This window comes from Furipterus horrens, unplaced genomic scaffold, assembly GCF_987537825.1.
Source record: "Furipterus horrens unplaced genomic scaffold, mFurHor1.1.pri manual_scaffold_2, whole genome shotgun sequence".
Taxonomy (NCBI): Eukaryota; Metazoa; Chordata; class Mammalia; order Chiroptera; family Furipteridae; genus Furipterus; species Furipterus horrens.
This window is the reverse complement of record NW_028327172.1, coordinates 80,225,118-80,244,740: the sequence shown is the minus strand read 5'-3', so window position 1 is coordinate 80,244,740 and position 19,623 is coordinate 80,225,118. Positions and strand designations below refer to the sequence as shown.

General features: G+C 38.1%; 1 pseudogene; it reads right to left on the bottom strand.

Annotated features, from left to right (window-relative positions):
• Positions 1–13,158: 13,158 nt before the first annotated feature.
• LOC150018893 (dihydrofolate reductase pseudogene) lies at positions 13,159–13,765 on the bottom strand (annotated as a pseudogene).
• Positions 13,766–19,623: the final 5,858 nt, after the last annotated feature.

The window sequence follows — 19,623 nt, the reverse complement described above, 5'->3', positions numbered from 1 at the left end:
AAAGTGAACCAACCACCTGGGAATATATTTGCCAATGATACCTCAGACAAGGGATTGATCTCCAAAATATATAAAGAGCTTCTACAACTCAACACCAAGAAGACAGACAACCCAATTAAAAAATGAAAAAAGGATATGAACAAACACTTCTCCAAAGAGGACATACAGAGGGTCCATAGACATATGAAAGTATGCTCAACATCACTAGACATCAGAGAGATGCAAATAAAAACCACAATGAGATACCACCTCACACCAGTCAGAATGGCCATCATCAACAAAATAACAAACAACATGTGTTGGTGAGGATGAGGATGTGGAGAAAAGGGAACCCTGGTGCACTGCTGGTGGGAATGCAGACTGGTGCAGCCACTATGGAAAAGAGTATGGAGTTTCCTCAAAAAACTAAAAATGAAACTGCCTTTTGAACCAGCAATTCCACTGCTTGGATTATACCTGAAGAATCCTGAAACCCCAATTCAAAAGAACCTATGCACCCCTATGTTCATAGTAGCACTATTTACAATAGCCAAGTGCTAGAAACAGCCACTTATAAGTGCCCATCTGTAGATGACTGGATCAAAAAGCTATGGTACATTTACATGATGGAGTACTATGTACCAGAAAGAAAGAAGGAACTTCTACCATTTGCAACAACATGGATGGAACTAGAGAGAATTATGCTTACTGAAATAAGCCAGGCAATGAAAGAAAAATACCTTATGCTATCACCTATTATAGGAGACTAATGAACAACACAAACAAATGAGGAAAATTGAACCAGAGGGCATAAGTCTATGATCTCATTACCTGAGCAACTGTCTGTACATATAGGCCTCACTTAATTCTGTCTGCATTGCTGCCTCCTGAGACTCAACAGTTTGTCTGAACTAAGTGGCAGGGTTGGTGAAGAATGGGGTTGTCTGTGGGCTTCATTTTAAAACTGGTTTCTCTTTTATATCCTAATGGCTCGGACAGAAAAGAACCAGAGGTCTGAGAGGGGGGAAACCTAAAATATTGGCCTCTGCCCAAACTAAGTATAATGGGCAAAAGGGTTTTGGACAGGTATGATGTGCCTGGCACACCTTCCTCCAAATAAGCCCTTTTATTCCCTAATGTGGGACATTGAAAAATTAATACCTGCCTTTTGTCATATAGTGGTTATAGACTGAATGGTGCTTTTTAATCCTGTTGGCAAATCTGTTACCCCCAGAATACAACAAGGATGCCAGCCTGTTAAATCAAGCACGCCGTTGTCCAGGGACAGCCAACTGACCTGGAGTCTGCAAGATTCTTCTCCATGTGGGAAGACCACCCTCCCCTCCACACCCTCACTCTTATTAGGGATTTCTGGACCCAAGGGTGGGTAGGACGATGACCATGCCCAGCTTGAAGCAGCTAGATGAGCACAAGACCTTCGCTCATTGTTCTTTATAAGATTATAAAGCGTCTTAAGTCTGAGAGGGGGGATTATTTTTATTGTTATAAATAAATAAATAAATAAATAAATAATCACTAAAAAAAGAAGAAGAATAATATGGGAAAGGGTGAAGCTGGAGAACTTGTATGCACAACCCATAGACATGAACTGGGGGGGTGGGATTTCTGGGGGAGGGGAGGTACTGGACTGAGGGGAGCAAAGGGGAAAAAAATTAAAACTATTATAACGGTATAATCAATAAAATATACTTAAGAAAAAGAAAACATAAGCAGTTAAATCTAAGACAATTTCCATATCAATATTTTTTTCTGATATGTCTTCTGGACAGGCAAGGGAAACAAAAGAAAAAATAAATGAATAGGACTACCTCAAACTAAAAAATTTTTGCACAGCAAAGGAAACCATCAACAAAATGAAAAGACAGCCCACCAAGTGGGAGAATATATTTGCCAATAATACATATGATAAGGGGTTAATATCCAAAATTTATGAGAACTTATGAAACTCAACACTAAAACAAAGAATGCAGTTAAAAAATGGGCAAATACAGATGACGAGTAGACTTATAAAAAGCTGCTCAATGTCAGTCGTTCATTATCAGAGAAATGCAAATTAAACCCACAATGAGATATCACCTCACACCTATCAGAATGGCCATCATCAATAAATCAACAAACAACAAGTGTTGGAGAGGATGTGGAGAAAAGGGAACCCTTGTGCACTGTTGGTGGGAATGCAGATTGGTGCCCCACTGTGGAAAGTAGTATGGAGTTAACTCAAAAAGTTAAAAATAAAACTGCATTATGACCCAGCAATTCCACTTCTGGGAATAAATCCAAAAAACCTGAAACACTAATTCAAAAGAATATATGCATTCTTATGTTCATTGCAGCATTATTTATAATAGCTAAAATTTGAAAGCAGCCAAAATATCCTTTAGTAGATAAATGGATTAAAAAGCTGTGGTACTGTCGTGGAAACCAATGCAGATTCTCTTTGTCCTGCAATCGGAAGAATATGTGAGGCAAGGCTGGGATCTTTGACATTTTCTTTATTGCATACATTACAGTGTTCATGCATGTCCAGCACTGTAGGCATGCGCTAGACTACTGGCTGGCCACCACCTCAAGCTCCATGGCCACCCAGAACATGGTGCCAGCCCACCAAGCCGCCGATGCTCGTGCTGCTACAGGCTTCCCCACTGCCACCATCTGCCTTCCATTGAGTACTCGCATGGGGGGTCCTACCTCTTTTATATTATTCATAGACAAAGCTGGCTACTAGCCAAGATATGGCAACAATGCTTATGTAACTGTGAGTGCACTGTGCATGCTAATCTAATTACTATCTCTAAGCAGCCCAAGCCTGGGCATCTGGGGTGAGGGAGCCTGACAGACGCTATTGTTCTCACAGGTACATATATACAATGAAATACTATTTGGCCATAAAAAAAAGAAGGAAATCTTGCCTGTTGCAACAGCATGGATGGAACTGGAGATTATTATGCTAAGTGAAATAAGCCAATCAGAGAAAGGCAAATATCATATGATTTCACTCATATGTGGATTATAATGAAAAAAAAAAACAAAACAAAAAACAACTAACGAACAAAACAGACACGACTCATGGATATAGAACAAACTGACAGCTGTCAGAGGGGAGGGGGTTTGTGGGCCTTTTTGATAAAGGTGAAGGGATTAAACAAAAAAGAAAAAGTCATAGACACAGACAATAGTATAGTGATTACCAGAAAAAAAGGGGGATAATAAAGGGTATGGGACAATAAGTGGTGGTGGAAGGAGACTTACTTTGGGTGCTGAGCACACAATACAATATACAGTTGGTGTATTACAGAATTGTTCACTGGAAACCTATATAATTTTATTAACCAATGTCACCACAATAACTTCAATAAAAAAGCTTTTAAGAAAAAGAGCTTGAGCAAAAATAGATTCAAATCAGGCAGTATCCAATCTAACAGATAGAGAGGAGCTCCAAGAAGCTGTACAAAATAAAAGAGCTTTATAGGCAAAAAAGCATGTTGGTTATTGCAAAGTTACTTTCCTTTAGTGGGTGGCAGGGCTCGGTCAGGCAGATTATCTAATTAGTGCTGATTAGGTGATTCTTGATTGACTGATTTAAGATTCCATTTCTGAAAGAGTGCAAACAGTAACTTAGTTTGGTGAAGTAGGGCTTAGCAGAAGCAACTCCATTTGGGGCCTGTTGTCTTGTTTATAACAGTGTAAATAAGATACAAGCTATATGTGTAAAGCATCAGCCAATAAAATACTTGAGTTCAGAATCCCCCAATTTCTCTACTTGTACTTCATTAGCATGTAGAAAGAAGGTTAATATTTCCTTAAGCTAAGTCCTGCTGTGGCTCTTTCAAGATAACAAATGCAGTATCAGCTATAATTTTGTCTTGTCTCCCCTTAATATCTGCCTACAGAGCAACAAATATGCCTATAGCAACACAGTCTCTAATAAACTGTACATATTTTCACTTGATGTTTTCTTTCTAGAAGGCATTATTTTCTCCCCTTATTCTTAGGTCAAATGTAGCAGGTGCCTAATGTCTTTCCCTAACCCAAAGACTTAAAAGCTGTATTAATGCTCTAATGCAGCCATCACCTGTTCCTCAGAAAATTAATGTATATTTCTCTCCCTTCCCTGTCACATATCAGGGGCAAACAAGACTGTCTTTCTGCCTGTCCTGATGGGGCTAGCGCTTAAGCAATGCCACATGCTTGAGCACATTTCTACAGAATTTAATTTGCTAAAAACCTCATTATATATTCCTATATACTTTATTTCCTTCCATTCCTTGCTGATGACTAAAGCACTTTTGTGAATGAACAGAAGCATTTTCTCCTCTTTCTGCTATGTTCTTTGAGTTAAGGTGTCATTCAGTAATTTAACATGAACATGTTTTATCACTGGAACTATGCAGACAACCTCAAAGCCTTAATGATTAGCACACAAAGGAAAGAAGAGTCTTCTCAAATTTAATTTACAGGGGAGTGAATTCCTATTGTTTCACTCTTATTTCCATACTTTCTGATTTGTTAAGGCCTTTTTGCATGGCTTGGAAAAGATAAATAAAAGCATCATTTCTGCCCTTCCCCCATTCCTTTCCCTTCTCTCAGTAACAGAGCCAGTGCCTGTCACAAGGTTTAGAGCAAAGAAACTCCAGAATTATCTTGAGGCTCCCACCCTACAGCTGAGGTTCAGGTAAGTTCATGTCTATATTAAACCAAAGATAATAAATACCACTTGTGTAATTACATTATTCAACATGCTTTTTACCTACATCTCATATATGCCAAGCCAACAAACCCCTAAGTGACAAATATATCTGAATTGAAGTTGAAAGCAGTTAAGTAATTTTCCCATGTTTATACAGTTGGGAAGTGGAGTCAGGAAGTAAATGTAGATCTCTGACTCTAACTGGAGTTTCTCTGTTTTGTTCTATGCTTTGTGCTAGTGGTTCTCAGAAAGAAAGTACCAGCAGCAAATCTGTTAACATAGGTGTTTTTTATCTCTTTGTTTAAGGATAAATAAAAGTTTCTAGTAGGTAGTCAAGTCATTATGTATAAATACTGAACATGCAAATGCCAGGACTGTACATTGACTGCAAAAATAAATAAATATGCCTTAGGAGATTAAAAATACTTTTATCAACTACCCACTTGTTCTTCCTCAGTATAGACAATGTAGGTCTTCTTAATTGTTTTGGAATTAAATAGTTTTTAAGAATCATATTTTAAATCAACTACAAAATCTCCCTCAAATGGCTATTTCATAAAATGGTTTTGTTAGCCCATCCTAGGCATGAAAGGAATGAAGTGAACAGATTTGAGGTTAATTGTTATTTAAGTGTTCCTTACTTGGAGACAGATCTATTTGCAAAGTTATAAACCTACACCATTTGCCTCCTGAATCAGCCAGTCAACATTTACTATTCTAGGAAACCAGATCAATTTTAACATTAATTTAAATATGATACAATTAACCAAAAATCTCTACTAGTATTACCAAACAAAATGAACACATTATTAAACCAATTACAAATTACGTTTTGGCTAAATTGTGGTTTGGAATTATTTACATTCTGGATCCATTACTAAATAATTTAAAAGATACTAGTTTGGCATCAGCCTGCAAGCCAAGTGTCACTGCTTCGATTCCCAGTCAGGGTAGGTACATGACTGGGTTGCACGTCAGGTCCCCAGTTGGGGTCGCAAGTGAGAGGCAACCACACAGTGATGTTTCTCTCCCCTCTCTTTTTCATTTCCCCTCTCTCTAAAAATAAATTAAAAAACAAACAAATAAATAAATAATTTTTTAGAAAAGAAACTCATTTGTTCAAAAATTTTTAATGTTTCTTTTCATTTCAGAGGATCATCTATGATTTTTTTACCTATGATTCTATGATTCTTACAGGGCATATTATTCCCTTTGAGAAACTAAAGATTCAATTCAAAAACCATGGTGGGTTTCTTCCCATGGCCCATTGACTCAGAATGTGAGTTCATAACACAGTAAGATAAAATCAAAGCATATTTTTGGTCTCTTGCACAAAAATAAAACCTATATTTATTTATTTAGTCATCTCTGAAACAAAATGTATTATACACTTCTGTACACATATCAAACACAGTTATTTTCATATAACCATCCCCAGGCAGTTACTTTTCCAAGGTTTTCTATTTTCTAATTCACAAAAACAAGGACTTGTCTATTGCTTCACAGAATCATAATGTAAAACATTTCCAGGTCTGGACATTCTAAATTCTGGATATTCTATAGTAATTGGAAACCTTTTATTCTGAAGCTTTGTGTGTGTGTGCGTACATATATATCAAAAAAGAAAAGAAAAAATAAAACAAAGGACATGTAAAGAATCTGAACAGACAGAAAACTTAGAAACTAGAGCCTTTTAGGTTTCTTTTGTTTTGTTTTCATCACGGAAGATTATTTCCAGGCTAAACTATTGAGTAGAACAACCATGTTTAGTTTTATTTGAGAATCTCATTTTTTTCTGCTCTTCTCCAATTTCTTTGGTTTCTTTCCATTTATTTATTTATTTTTTATTTAGGGCATAAAGACTCATTTCTTTCTTTCTTCTTAAAAAATTTTTAATTGTTTTTCTATTTCAGTGGTGCCATTTTTTCCCCATTGCTCTACCCTGCACCACCTGCCTCCCCCATCTCCCACAGTCAATCCTCACTCTTCTGTCTATGTCCATGGGTCGTTCATACTAGATCCTTGACTAGTTCCTTCTCCTTTTTTCCACCGTTTTTCTCCTTCCACCTTCCCTTTGGTCACTGTCAGTCTGTACTGTACCTTGTTTACATGCCTTTGGTTCTATTTTGCTCCTTTGTTTGTTTTTTTCATTAGTTTCCCCTATTAGGTTAGATCATGTGGTATTTGTCTTTTGCTGCCTATTTTATTTCACTTAGCATAATACTCTCCAGTTCCATCCATGTTGTCGGAAAAGGTAGGCATTCCTTCTTTCTTTATGCTGCATAGTATTCCATTGTATAAATGTACCACAGTTTTTTAATCCACTCACCCACTGATGGGCATTAAGGGCATTTCCAGTACTTGGCTATTGTAAATAGTGCTACTATAAACATAGGAGTGCATAGGTTCTTCTGAATTGGTGTTTCAGAATTCCTCAGGTATAATCCTAGCAGTGGAATCACTGAGTCAAAAGACAGTTTCATTTTTAGTTTTTCTGAGGAAATTTCATACTGTTTTCCACAGTGCCAGCAAAAGTCTGCATTCCCACCAACAGTGCACTAGGGTTCCCATTTCTCCACATCCTTGCCAGCACTTGTTGTTTGTTGATTTGTTAATGATGGCCATTCTGACCATTGTGAGGTGGTATCTCATCATGGTTTTAATTTGCATCTCTCTGATGGCGAGCGATGTTGAGCATTCTTTCATAGGCCAATGGTTCCTCTGTATGTCCTCCTTGGAGAAGTGTCTTCAGGTCCTTTGCCCACTTTTAAATTGGATTGTCTGTCTTCTTGGTGTTGAGTTGTATAAGTTATTTATATATTTTGGAGATCAAACTCTTGATGGAGGTATCATTGGCAAATATATTTTTCCATATGGCTGGTTAACTTTTCATCTTGCTGATGCTTTCTTTCACTGAGCAGAAACTCTTTAGTTTGATGTAGTCTCATTGTTTATTCTTTTCTTATTTCCCTCGTTCTAGGAGATATATTGACAAAAATATTACTATGTGGAATACCTGATATTTTACTGCCTATGTTTTCCTCTAGGACTTTTATGGCGTCACAGCTTATGTTTAAGTCTTTTATCCATCTCGGGTTTATTCTGGTGTTTGGTGTAAGATGGTGGTCTAGTTTAATTTTTCTGCATGTCCTTGTCCAATTCTCCTAACACCATTTGTTGAAGGGGCTATTTTTACTTCGTTTTATTCTCCTTTCCCTTTTATCAAATATTAATTGACCATATAGATCTGGGTTTATTTCTTGGTTCTGTATTCTGTTCCATTGACCTATAGGTTTTTATGCCAGCACCAGCCTGTTTTGGTTACAGTGGCCTTGTAGTATATCTTGATATCAGGTATTGCGATCCCTCTTACTTTGTTCTTCTTTCTCAAGATTGCTGAGGCTATTGAGGGTCATTTTCCATTCCACATAAATTTTGAAATATTTGTTCTAGGTGTGTCAAATATGTCATTGGTATTTTAAAGGGGATTGCATTGAATCTATAAATTGCTTTGAGTAGTATGGACGTTTTAACGATGTTAATTCTTTCCATCCATGAACTCAGTATAGGCTTTTACTTATTTGTATCTTCCTTAATTTCTTTCTTTAGTATTCGTTAGTTTTCCGAGTACAGGTCTTTAACATCGTTGGTTAATTTTATTGCTAAGCTTATCTTCATTGGGACCCTCTGTGCTTTTGGACTTATGTGACTTTTTCTCTCCTCAAGTCAGGAAAGTTTTCTGTCATTACTTTTCAAGACAGCCCCCCACCCCCCACACCCCGGTTTTATTTTATTTATTTATTTATTTATATTTTTTATTTTTTTAATATGCTTTATTGATTATGCTGTTACAGTTGTCCCAATTTCTTTTCCTTTCGTTCCCCTTCACCCAGTGACATCCCTCCCTCCAGTTGTCCCACCCTTAGTCCATGCCCATTGGTTGTGCATATAGTTCTTCTCAACATCTTCCTGTCTACTCCACTCCCTCCTACTATGCTTCTTAATTCCTGTACCATCCACCTCCCTTTCCCCACTTCCTCCTCCCTGCTAACCTCCCCACATAATGTTCCCCATGCCTATAATTCTGTTCACACTCTCGTTGCCTACTTACTTTGCCTTTGTTTCAATTCCCTAGTTTCTGTTGTTGGTTGTTGTGATACAGTTTTCATTGTAATGTTCATAGTTTTGACCCTCTTTCTCCTAAACAAGTCCCTTTAACATTTCATATAACAGTGGTTTGGATCTGATGAACTCCTTCAGTTTTACTTTGTCCTGGAAGCACTTTCTCTGCCCTTCTATTCTGAATGACAGCTTCACTGGATAGAGTAATCATGGTTGTAGGTTTTTGCTTTTCATTCCTTTGAATATTTCTTTTTTTTTTTTTAATTTTATTTTTTGTTATTCAATTACAGTTTTCCCATTTTCCCCCCATTGCTCCCCCCTCCCAGCCCATCCCTTCTGCCACAATCATATCCCTCCCCATTGTCCATGTCCATGAGTCATTCATACACGTTCCTTGACTAGATCCTTCCCTTACTTATCCCCCTTCTCTCCCTCCCCTCTCCTCCTTACTGACTACTATTCTAGTCTTTGCCTATTTAGTTCGTTTGTGTTGCTCTTTAGTTTCCTGTATTGGGTGATATCATATGGTATTTTGCTTTCTTTGCCTGGCTTATTTCACTAAGCATAATTCTAATTCCATCCATGTTGTCACAAACGGCAGGAGTTCCTTCTTTCTTTCTGCTACATAGTATTCCATTGTGTAGATGTACCAGTTTTTTGATCCACTCATCCACAGATGGGCACCTAGGCTGTTTCCAGCACTTAGCTATTGTAAACACGGCTGCTATGAACATAGGGGTGCATAAGTTCTCTTGAATTAGGGTTTCAGGATTTTTCGGGTATAATCCTAGCAGTGGAATCACTGGTTCAAATGGCAGTTTCATTTTTAGTTTTTTGAGGTAATTCCATACTGTTTTCCATAGTGGCTGCACCGGTCTGCATTCCCACCAACAGTGCACCAGGGTTCCTGTTTGTCCACATCCTCGCCAGCATTTGTTGTTTGTTGATTTGTTGATGATGGCCATTCTGACAAGTGTAAGGTGGTATCTCATTGTGGTTTTTACTTGCATCTCTCTGATGGCCAATGATGTTGAGCATTTTTTCATGTGTCTATGGACCTTTTGTATGTCCTCTTTGGAGAAGTGTTTGTTCAGGTCCTTTGCCCATTTTTTAATTGGGTTGTTTGTTTTCTTGATGTTGAGTCGTATAAGCTCTTTATATATTTTGGAGATCAGTCCCCTGTCTGTGATATTATTGGCAAATATGTTTTCCCATATGGTTGGTTTCCTTTTCATCTTGCTGATGTTTTCTTTTGCTGAGCAGAAACTTTTTAGTTTGATGTAGTCCCATTTGTTTATTTTTTCCTTTATTTCTCTTGCCTTAGGAGATGTATCTGTGAAGATATTGTTACGTGTGATACCTGAAATTTTCCTGCCTATGTTTTCCTCTAGGACTTTTATGGTATCACGGGTTACATTTAAGTCTTTAATCCATCTTGAGTTTATTCTCGTGTGTGGTGTAAGTTGGTGGTCTAGTTTCATTTTTTTGCACATCCCTGTCCAGTTCTCCCAGCACCATTTGTTAAAGAGGCTCTTCTCACTCCATTTTATGTTCTTTCCTCCTTTATCAAAGATTAGTTGACCATAGAGGCCTGGGTTTATTTCTGGGCTTTCAATTCTGTTCCACTGATCTATATGTCTGTTCTTATGCCAGTACCAGGCTGTTTTGATCACAGTGGCTTTGTAGTATTGTTTGATGTCTGGTATCGTGATTCCTCCTGCTGTGTTCTTCTGTCTCAAGATTGCTTTTGCTATTCGGGGTCTTTTTTGGTTCCATATGAATTTTTGAAGTATTTGTTCTATGTCATTGGTATTTTAATAGGGATTGCATTGAATCTGTAAATTGCTTTGGGTAGTATGGCCATTTTGATGATGTTGATTCTTCCCATCCATGAACATGGTATTTGCTTCCATTTATTTGTATCTTCCTTAATTTCTTTCTTCAATGTTGTGTAATTTTCAGTGTACAAGTCTTTTATCTCTTTGGTTAAGTTTACTCCTAGGTACTTTATTTTTCTTGTTGCTATAGTAAATGGTATTTTCTTTTTTGCCGCTGCTCCGATATTTTATTGTTAATGTACAGAAATACCTTATATTTCTGTATATTTATTTTGTACCGTGCTATTTTGCCAAATTCACTTATTATATCGAGTAGTCTTTTAGTGGAGTTTATAGGGTTTTCTAGGTATACTATCATGTCGTCTGCAAATAGTGATAGTTTTACTTCTTCTTTCCCAATTTGGATGCCTTTTATTTCTTTGTCTTGTCTGATGGCTGTGGCTCGGACTTCCAACACTCTGTTGAATAGAAGTGGGGAGAGTGGACAGCCTTGTCTAGTTCCTGATTTCAGGGGGAATGCTTTCAGTTTTTGTCCATTGAGTATGATGTTGGCTTCAGGCTTCTCATATATAGCCTTAATGATGTTAAGGTATGTTCCCTCTATTCCCATTTTGCTGAGTGTTTTCAACATAAATGGGTGTTGTACTTTATCAAATGCTTTTTCTGCATCTATGGATATGATCGTGTGATTTTTGTCTTTCATTTTGTTTAGGTGATGTATTATATTTATTGATTTGCGAATATTAAACCATCCTTGTATCCCTGGGATGAATCCCACTTGATCATGGTCTATGATCTTTTTGATGTATTGTTGGATCCTGTTTGCCAAAATTTTATTGAGGATTTTAGCATCTATGTTCATCAGTGATATTGGCCTGTAGTTTTCTTTCTTTGCTGTGTCCTGACCTGGTTTTGGGATTAGGGTAATACTGGCTTCATAGAAAGAGTTTGGGATTTTTCCCTCTTCTTGGATTTTCTGGAATAGTTTGAGGAGGGTAGGAGTTAGTTCTTCCCTAAATGTTTTGTAAAATTCGCCTGTGAAGCCATCCGGTCCAGGGCTTTTGTGTGCAGGGATATTTTGGATTACTGTTTCAATTTCTTTCTTTGTTTTTGGTCTGTTGAGACTTTCTACTTCTTCTTGATTCAGTTTTGGAAGGTTATATGTTTCTAGAAATCTTTCCATTTCTACTAAGTTGTCAAATTTCTTGCCATAGAGTTGTTTGTAGTAATTTCTTATAATTGTTTGTATTTCTGTGGTGTCAATCGTGATTTCTCCTCTTTCATTTCTGATTTTGTTTATTTGGGTCTTCTCTCTTTTTTTCTTAATGAGCCTGGCTAGAGGTTTGTCAATTTTGTTTATTTTTTCAAAGAACCAGCTCCTAGTTTTGTTGATTTTTTGGATTGTTCATTTCGTTTCTGTCGTTTAATTCTGCTTTGATCTTGATGATTTCCTTTCTTCTTTTTGCCCTAGGCTTTGTTTGTTGTTGCTGTTCTAGTTCTTGTAGCTTTAGGGTTAGGTTTTTTATTTGAGATTCTTCTAGCCTTTTCAGATATGCCTGTATTGCTATGAACTTCCCTCTTAGGACTGCTTTTGCTGTGTCCCATAGGTTTTGGGCTGTTGTGTGTTCATTGTCATTAGTTTCTAGAAATTTCTTGATTTCCTCTTTGATGTCATTGTTAACCCATTCGTTATTTAAGAGCATGTTATTCATTCTCCATGAGTTTGGGTGTCTTTGATTTTTTTCCCTGAGGTTGATTTTTAGTTTCAAGGCATTGTGGTCTGAAAAGATGCTTGATATGATTTCAATTTTCTTGAATTTGTTGAGGCTTGTTTTGTGTCCTATCATGTGGTCTATCTTTGAAAATGTCCCATGTTCCTTTGAAAAGAATGTATATTTTGCTTCTTTGGGGTGAAAAGTTCTATATATATCAGTTAAGTCCATGTGGTTTAGTGTGTTGTTCAATGCCTGTATATCCTTGGTGTTTCTTTGCTTGGATGATCTGTCTATTGTTGATAATGGAGTGTTGAAGTCCCCTACTATGAGTGTGTTGTTGTTGATATCCTTCTTGTGGTCTTCTAGTATTTGCTTTATGTATTTGGGTGCTCCTATGTTGGGTGCATATATGTTTATCAGTGTTATATCTTCTTGATGAATCGTTCCTTTAAGTATTATGAAATGTCTTTCTTTGTCTCTTTTTATTGCCCTTGCTTTGAAATCCGTTTTGTCTGATATGAGGACTGCTACCCCAGCTTTTTTTTTCAGGTCCATTTGCTTGGAATATTTTTTTATATCCCTTTACTTTCAGTCTATGTAAATCTTTTGTTTTGAGGTGTGTTTCTTGTAGACAGCAAATATGTGGGTCCTGTTTTCTTATCCATTCCGTTACCCTATGTCTTTTAATGGGAGCATTTAATCCATTTACCTTTAAGGTTATTATTGACATGTATTTATTCATTTCCCTTTTGTATCTCTGTTCCTCTACTCTTTTTTTGTTTTTTCTCTTAACAAATTGAAAGGAATCAGAAAACACCTTCACATTAATCGTTCTTTTCAAATACTTCAAATTTGTACTTAATGCCTTTCTCCTCCTGGATACCAGAAAGAACACCTGGGTATTCTGGGAGGAGTTCGTATCTCTCCAAATCAGTTTCTGGAAAAAATGCATCACTTTCAAATTCCTGCATGATTCTTGTCATAAATAGTTTAATATGGCCTGGCTTGTTCATGGCTTCCTTATAAACAGAAGTGCCTCCCACTATCCAAACCATGTCCACTTTATTTGTTAATTCTGGTTCCTCAATAAGTTTTAAGGCATCATCCAGACTTCTGGCAATAAAATTGGCTCCTTTTGGAGGTTCCTTGAGTTCTCTACTGAGAACTAAATTAATCCTGTCCTTTAAAGGTCGATTCTTCTCGGGAAGGGAGAACCAGGTGTTCCTACCCATAATCACCAAATTCTGTTTACCTTCTGCTGAAGTGGTTGTGGTCATTCTTTGGAAATACTTGTATTCATTCCTGAGCGGGGTCCACGGTAGGTCTCCGTTCTTCCCAATGCCCATGTTCTGGGACACAGCGGCGATGCAGTTCAAGGGACGAACCATGACGGCGGCACTAAAACCCTCGGAACTGGCCGGCCACGTCAGAATCCCACAGGAAGCTTGGCGCGAAATTGTCCTTTGAATATTTCTTGCCGGTCCCTTCTTGTCTGCAGAGTTTCTTTTGAGAAATCAGCTGACAATCTTATTGGGACCCCTTTGTATGTAATTTTCTTCTTTTCTCTTGCTGCTTTCAAGATTCTCTCTTTATTTTTAATTTTTGACATTTTGATTATAATGGGTCTTGGAGTGGTTCTCCCTGGGTCCAGTTTTTTTGGAACTCTCTGTGCTTCCTGGACCTGTAAGTCTATTTCCTTCCCCAAATCACAGAAGTTCTGATTCATTATTTTTTCAGATAATTTTTCAACTTCTAGTTCTTCTTCACCTTCTGGCAACCCTATGATTCGATGTTGGCATGCTTATAGCTGTCTGATAAGTTTCTGAGCCTCTCCTCATTTTCCTTACTTCTTGTTCCCTGTTTCTGTACTGGTTGACTGTTTGTTCCTTCCCTATGTTCTGATTTGTTGATTTGATCCCTCGTTTTCTTGCCCTCACCACTAGTTTCGTATGTGTTTTTGTTCATTTCATCAGGACTAGCCTTCATTTCTCCCTGTCTTGTTTAAGATCTGCGGTTAGGTCTGTAAGCGCTTTTATAAGCAAAGCTCTGAACTGTGTGACAGAAAGATTTCCTATCTGCTGCTTTGTTAGATTAGAAATTTGCTGTCTGGTCAGCTGTGTCACTGGATATCTATCATGATCTGTGCCATCTTGAACAGTTTTGTGTTTACCTTTGCTTCCTGAGCAGGGCTGTCACACCTCTTACGCTATAGAGGGCGGAGCCCCGTGCACTCCTCACCACCAGGTGACCCTTCTCACCACAGTGTGGCGTTTTCTGCGGGGGTGGGCGTCCAAGGTGGATTTCTACCATTCACTCTCTGCTGAGGGACTGAGAGACTCCTCCTCCGTCCCCACCCCCATCGGGCCTCACAGTCCAAGGCAATGAAGGTCTGCCTTCCCCGGCTTTGGAATCATAAGCTGAAAGGTCTGGTCTGCAGCTGGGCGTGCTCCCCAGGCGCTTCTCGCATCCCCTTAAATATGGGTGTCTGTGCTTACCGCTGTCCTGCTGCTGTTGCTGCAGACAGCACAGCTTGACCTCTCCTGCCCAGCTTTGCCCCTACTACCTGTCCAGATGAGCACCACTTCTTTATAACTTCATATGTTGGACTTTCATTTACTTTCTGGAACTTCTGGTTATTGCTGGTTTTGTGGTAGTTGTATTTTTTCTTAGTTGTGGAGGGAGATGGAGCGTGTGAGTCTAGGCCTCCATCTTGGCCGGAAATCCTCAGGTTTTCTACTCTTTGCTCCCCTTCTTCTCCCTCTGGTATCCCTATGATATGGATATTGATACATTTCATATTTTCCTGCAGCTCTCTTAGAACCTCTTCATTCTTTTTCTTTTTTCATTTTGTTGCACTGTCTGGGAACTTTTTTTTCTATGTTGTCCTTCGGCTCACTGATCTGATCCTCTACTTCCTTTAGCCTGCTTTTTATTTCTTCTACTGTGTTCTTCAGTTAAGAAATTGTATTCTTCATTTCCTCCTGGCTCTTATTGATAGTTTCTATGTCCTTTTTAATGCTGGTGTAGTTCTTAGTAAGTTCCTTGTAGCTTCCCTGGAGTTATTTGTAGTTTCACTGGAATTCTCTATAATTCCCCTAATGTTCATTGTAGTTTTCTTTGATTTTGTCAAGTTTGTTGAGCTTACTTATAACCATTCTTTTGAATTCCATGCCTGATAGTTTGCTTGCTCCTGTTTCATCTAGCACTCTTTCTGCGGATTCCTTCTTTCCTTTTGTTAGGGGGTTGTTTTTTTGTCTCCCCTTTTTAGGTGACTCTTCTTGTTTGTTTTGTTTCTTAAATTTGCCCGCTTTGATTTCCCACATTTGTTGTGTCACCTTCTATAACAGGACACCAGGGGGACTCAGTGGTGCAGTCTCTTTGAGCTCCTGATTTTGATGCTCTTGGGACGCCCTTTATGACATTTGTTTAGGCTGTCTGGTTGTATTTTGGGTTTGGTTGTTGTTGTGTTACTCTTTGATGGAACTTTTCCTCTGGCAGCTAACTGAGAGTCAATCTGCCCAACATGTCATGAATTCTTTTGTGAACGTGCTGTTAAAACATAAATACACAACCCAGGCAAGAAACCCACACCCTCAAAAATATCTCCTACCCACAATCACACTGTCAGCAGCAAATGAGCCAGTATTAATATAGATGTAAAGAGATTAAAACTATTATACTAAAGGAAAAACATATAAAGGATGACTAACTGAAAGAAAGAAGATTTTTGATAGGGGAGGTGGAGGAGTAATAATAGTAGTGTTTAGGGACAAGCCAATGCAAGACAGTAAATAGAATTTACATTGTATTTTGAAAAAGGGAGGGAATAAAGCAGAATGAAGTAAGAGAGGGGAAGCATATATTAGGTAGGTTTATATAGAAGTTATGAAATATATATTTAGTGTGAGAGGGAACATAAGCAAAATAAATAAATAAATAAATAAATAAGAAGAAAAGAAAGAGAAAGTAGGAAAAAAATTAGAGAAAAAGTTTCTCCTCAATACTATGGAAAACCTTTGGTCTATGATTGATGTAGGTGGAATGGGAATAAAAAGGAAAAAAAGAAAGAAAGGAAAGTTTATGAGATGTCCAAAGGAAAGGGAAGTGAATTTGAGATGATATAGTGGATAGGTATACTAAGAATGAGGAATAAAAACAAGTTCAGAGAGGGGAAAATTTTCAAATTTAACCTGAAAGAAGGAAAGGGTTGGAGGAAGTTTTTAATGGAGTAGGAGAAGGGGCCTATAGGATTCGAGATTTGAAATACTAAAAGAGTTATAGTAAGAGAGAAGATAGAATTTAAGACAAAAATAAGAAGAGGAGATCAGCGGGGTAATAAAAGGGATGAGCAACATATGATATTTGGAATAAACTACAATATAACAACTAGTGACTTAAAATGCATAAACCAGGAGGACAAGAAAATAACTCATAAAGAATACTGTAGTGGAATTCATCTCAGCAATATCTGTTTTTTACCACTTCTCTTTCTGGATCAAAGTTCCATGGGTTTCATGCCTTCCTTTCTGACTGTCTGTCTGTGAGGAGATCTAGCTGGATTCCGGGGGTGCTATTCTCTTGCTCGTAGGTCTGCCAACATCTCTCCTTACTGAAGCTCTCCATTGTGAGCCGCACTGAGTTGGGTCCCCCAGACTGGTCCTGTGGTACCCTCTAGCCCTCTTCATTTTTGTTTAGCACTACTAGGCCAGTGAGCTGGTGTACATGCCCATAGTCCTTACCAAGTCTTGGGTCTTGTTTCAGCTCTTCTTCCAAAAAAGTGTCTGTGTGGCTTCTAAATGGCAGCACCGATTTGCATTTTGTTTAGCAGAGCCTTTGTGTGCACATGTGCAGGCTTGCCAGCCCTGGGGGCGTGGGAACAGCCTACCAAGTCTGGGTTCTGCTTCAGCTTCCCCCTGTGTGGGCCTCTCTTTGTGGAACCGTTCTGCTTTTTTTTTTTTTTTTTTTTTTTTAGCAGAACCCTTTTGCAGGCGCACACCGACTTGCCAGCCTGGAGGTCGCTATCAAGTCATAGGCCCCATCTCAGCTTTCCTCTGTGTGTGCTTCTAGACCCCTTGTGCACATGCATAGGCTTGTCAGCCTGGGCATTCCTACCAAGTCTCAGGTCCCACCTCAGCTTTACTTCTAAGAGTCTCAGTTTGGCCCTCACACTTCAGCACCAGTCCCTGTGGGCCCTGCTCTCTGTGCTCTCCCCCATTTCAAAATTCACAGTCTCTCACATTCAGGGCTGGCCTCAGTCTTCCTGCACTCCTTCGACTGTTATCACCAAAACTTCTCGCTGACTCCCTCCTGGACGTCACTGGACAGGGTGCCTACAGCAGGAGCACAGTTTCCAGGAAGAATCCAGCTAATGAGCCGGTCAGCAGCTGACCCTATGCGGTGCAGTGGAGACGCTGGGCTGGGAAGCCTAGCAACTCTGCTTGGAGAGTGCAGGCCGTGGTTTCTGCCCTCTCCCACACTACTCCCATGCTCCTGTCCCTGTTTGCCCTATCTGAAAGCCACTCTCACTCACTCTCCACTCTGTGTTTGTACTCCAAGTCTTTCCATGATGGGAGCAAGCAGACAACAGTGCTACTTACTCCACTGCCATCTTTCCTCCCACCACTGATCTTTTGATTACCTTCATAGTTTTGTCTTTCATGAATGTCATATAGTTCAAATCATATAATATGTAACCTCAGATTGGTTTCTTTCACTTAGTAATATGCATTTACACTTCCTCCATGCCTTTTCCTGATAGCTTGTTTCTTTTCAATACTGAATAATATTCCATTGTCTGGATGTACTGTTGTTTATGTATCCATTCACCTACTAAAGGACATCTTGATTGCTTCCAAGTTTTGACAGTTATGAAAAAAACTGCCATAAATAATGGCATGCAGTTTGTGTGTGTGTGTGTGTGTGTGTGTGTACATAAGTTTTCAACTCCTTTGGAAAAATACCAAGAAGCATAATTACTGGATCATATGGTAAAAATATGTTTAATTTTGTAAGAACCACCAAATTGTATTCCAAAATGACTGTACCATTTTGCATTCCTAACAGTAATGAATGAGAGTTCCTGTTGCTCTGCACCCTCATCAGCTTTTGGTATTCTCATTGTTCTAGATTTTAGCTATTCTTAAAAAAAGGTGTAGTGGTAGCTTTTTTCAATGTGCATTTCCCTGATGACATATAACATGGAACATATTTTTATATGCTCAGTTGCCATCTGTATATGTTTGGCGAAGTACCTGTTATGGTCATTGGCCTATTTTTTAATCTAGTTATTTATTTTCCTTTTGTTGAGTTTTAAGGTGTTTTATTTTTGTGTGTGGATATTTTGGATAATACTCCATTATCAAATGTGTCTTTTAGAAAAATTTTATCCCAGTTTGTAACTTATCTTCTAATTCCGTTGATATAGTCTGTTTTAAAAGAGAAGCTTTTATTTGTTTGTTTATTTACTAATTAATTTATTTATATTTTTTAAAGCCCTCGCCTTCAGATACATTTTTCGACTTTGGAGAAAGAGAAAGGGGGGGAAAGAGAGAAAGTGAGGGGGGGAGAGAGGGAGAGAGAGAGACATCATTGTGAGAGATAAACATCAATCACTTGCCTTCTGTACATGCCCTAACCTAGGATTAAACCTGTAATGTTTTAGAGTATGGGACAATGCTCCAACAAACTGTGCCATCCAGTGAAGGCAGAGGAGAAGTTTTTAATTTTAATTAAGTCTAGCTCTTTAATTATTTTTTTCATTGATCTTATGCTTGATATTGTATTTAAAAGGGCATCACCATACCCAAGATCATATAGGTTTTATTTTATATTATCTTCTAGGTGTTTTATTGTTTTGCATTAAACATTCAGGTCTATGATCCATTTTGAGTTAATTTTTGTAAATAGTATATGATCTGTGTCTATATTCCTTTGTTTTGAATATGGATGTTCAGAAGTTTCAATGCAATTTGTTTAAAAAAAACCATCCTTGCTCTATCCTTTCTCCATCATATTGCCTTTTCTCCTTTGCTAAAGATCAGTTGACTATATTTATGTGGTTATATTTCTGGGTTTTCTATTCTATTCCATGACTCTATTTACCTATTCTTTTACCAAGAGACAGTTTTTTTTTCAACTTCAGGTGACATTCAATATTATACAAGCATTACTTTCAGGTGTACAGCATAGTGGTTAGGCATTTATATAATACAAAGTGATCCCCTATAAAAATTTAATACCCACCTGGCAGCAAACAACAGTA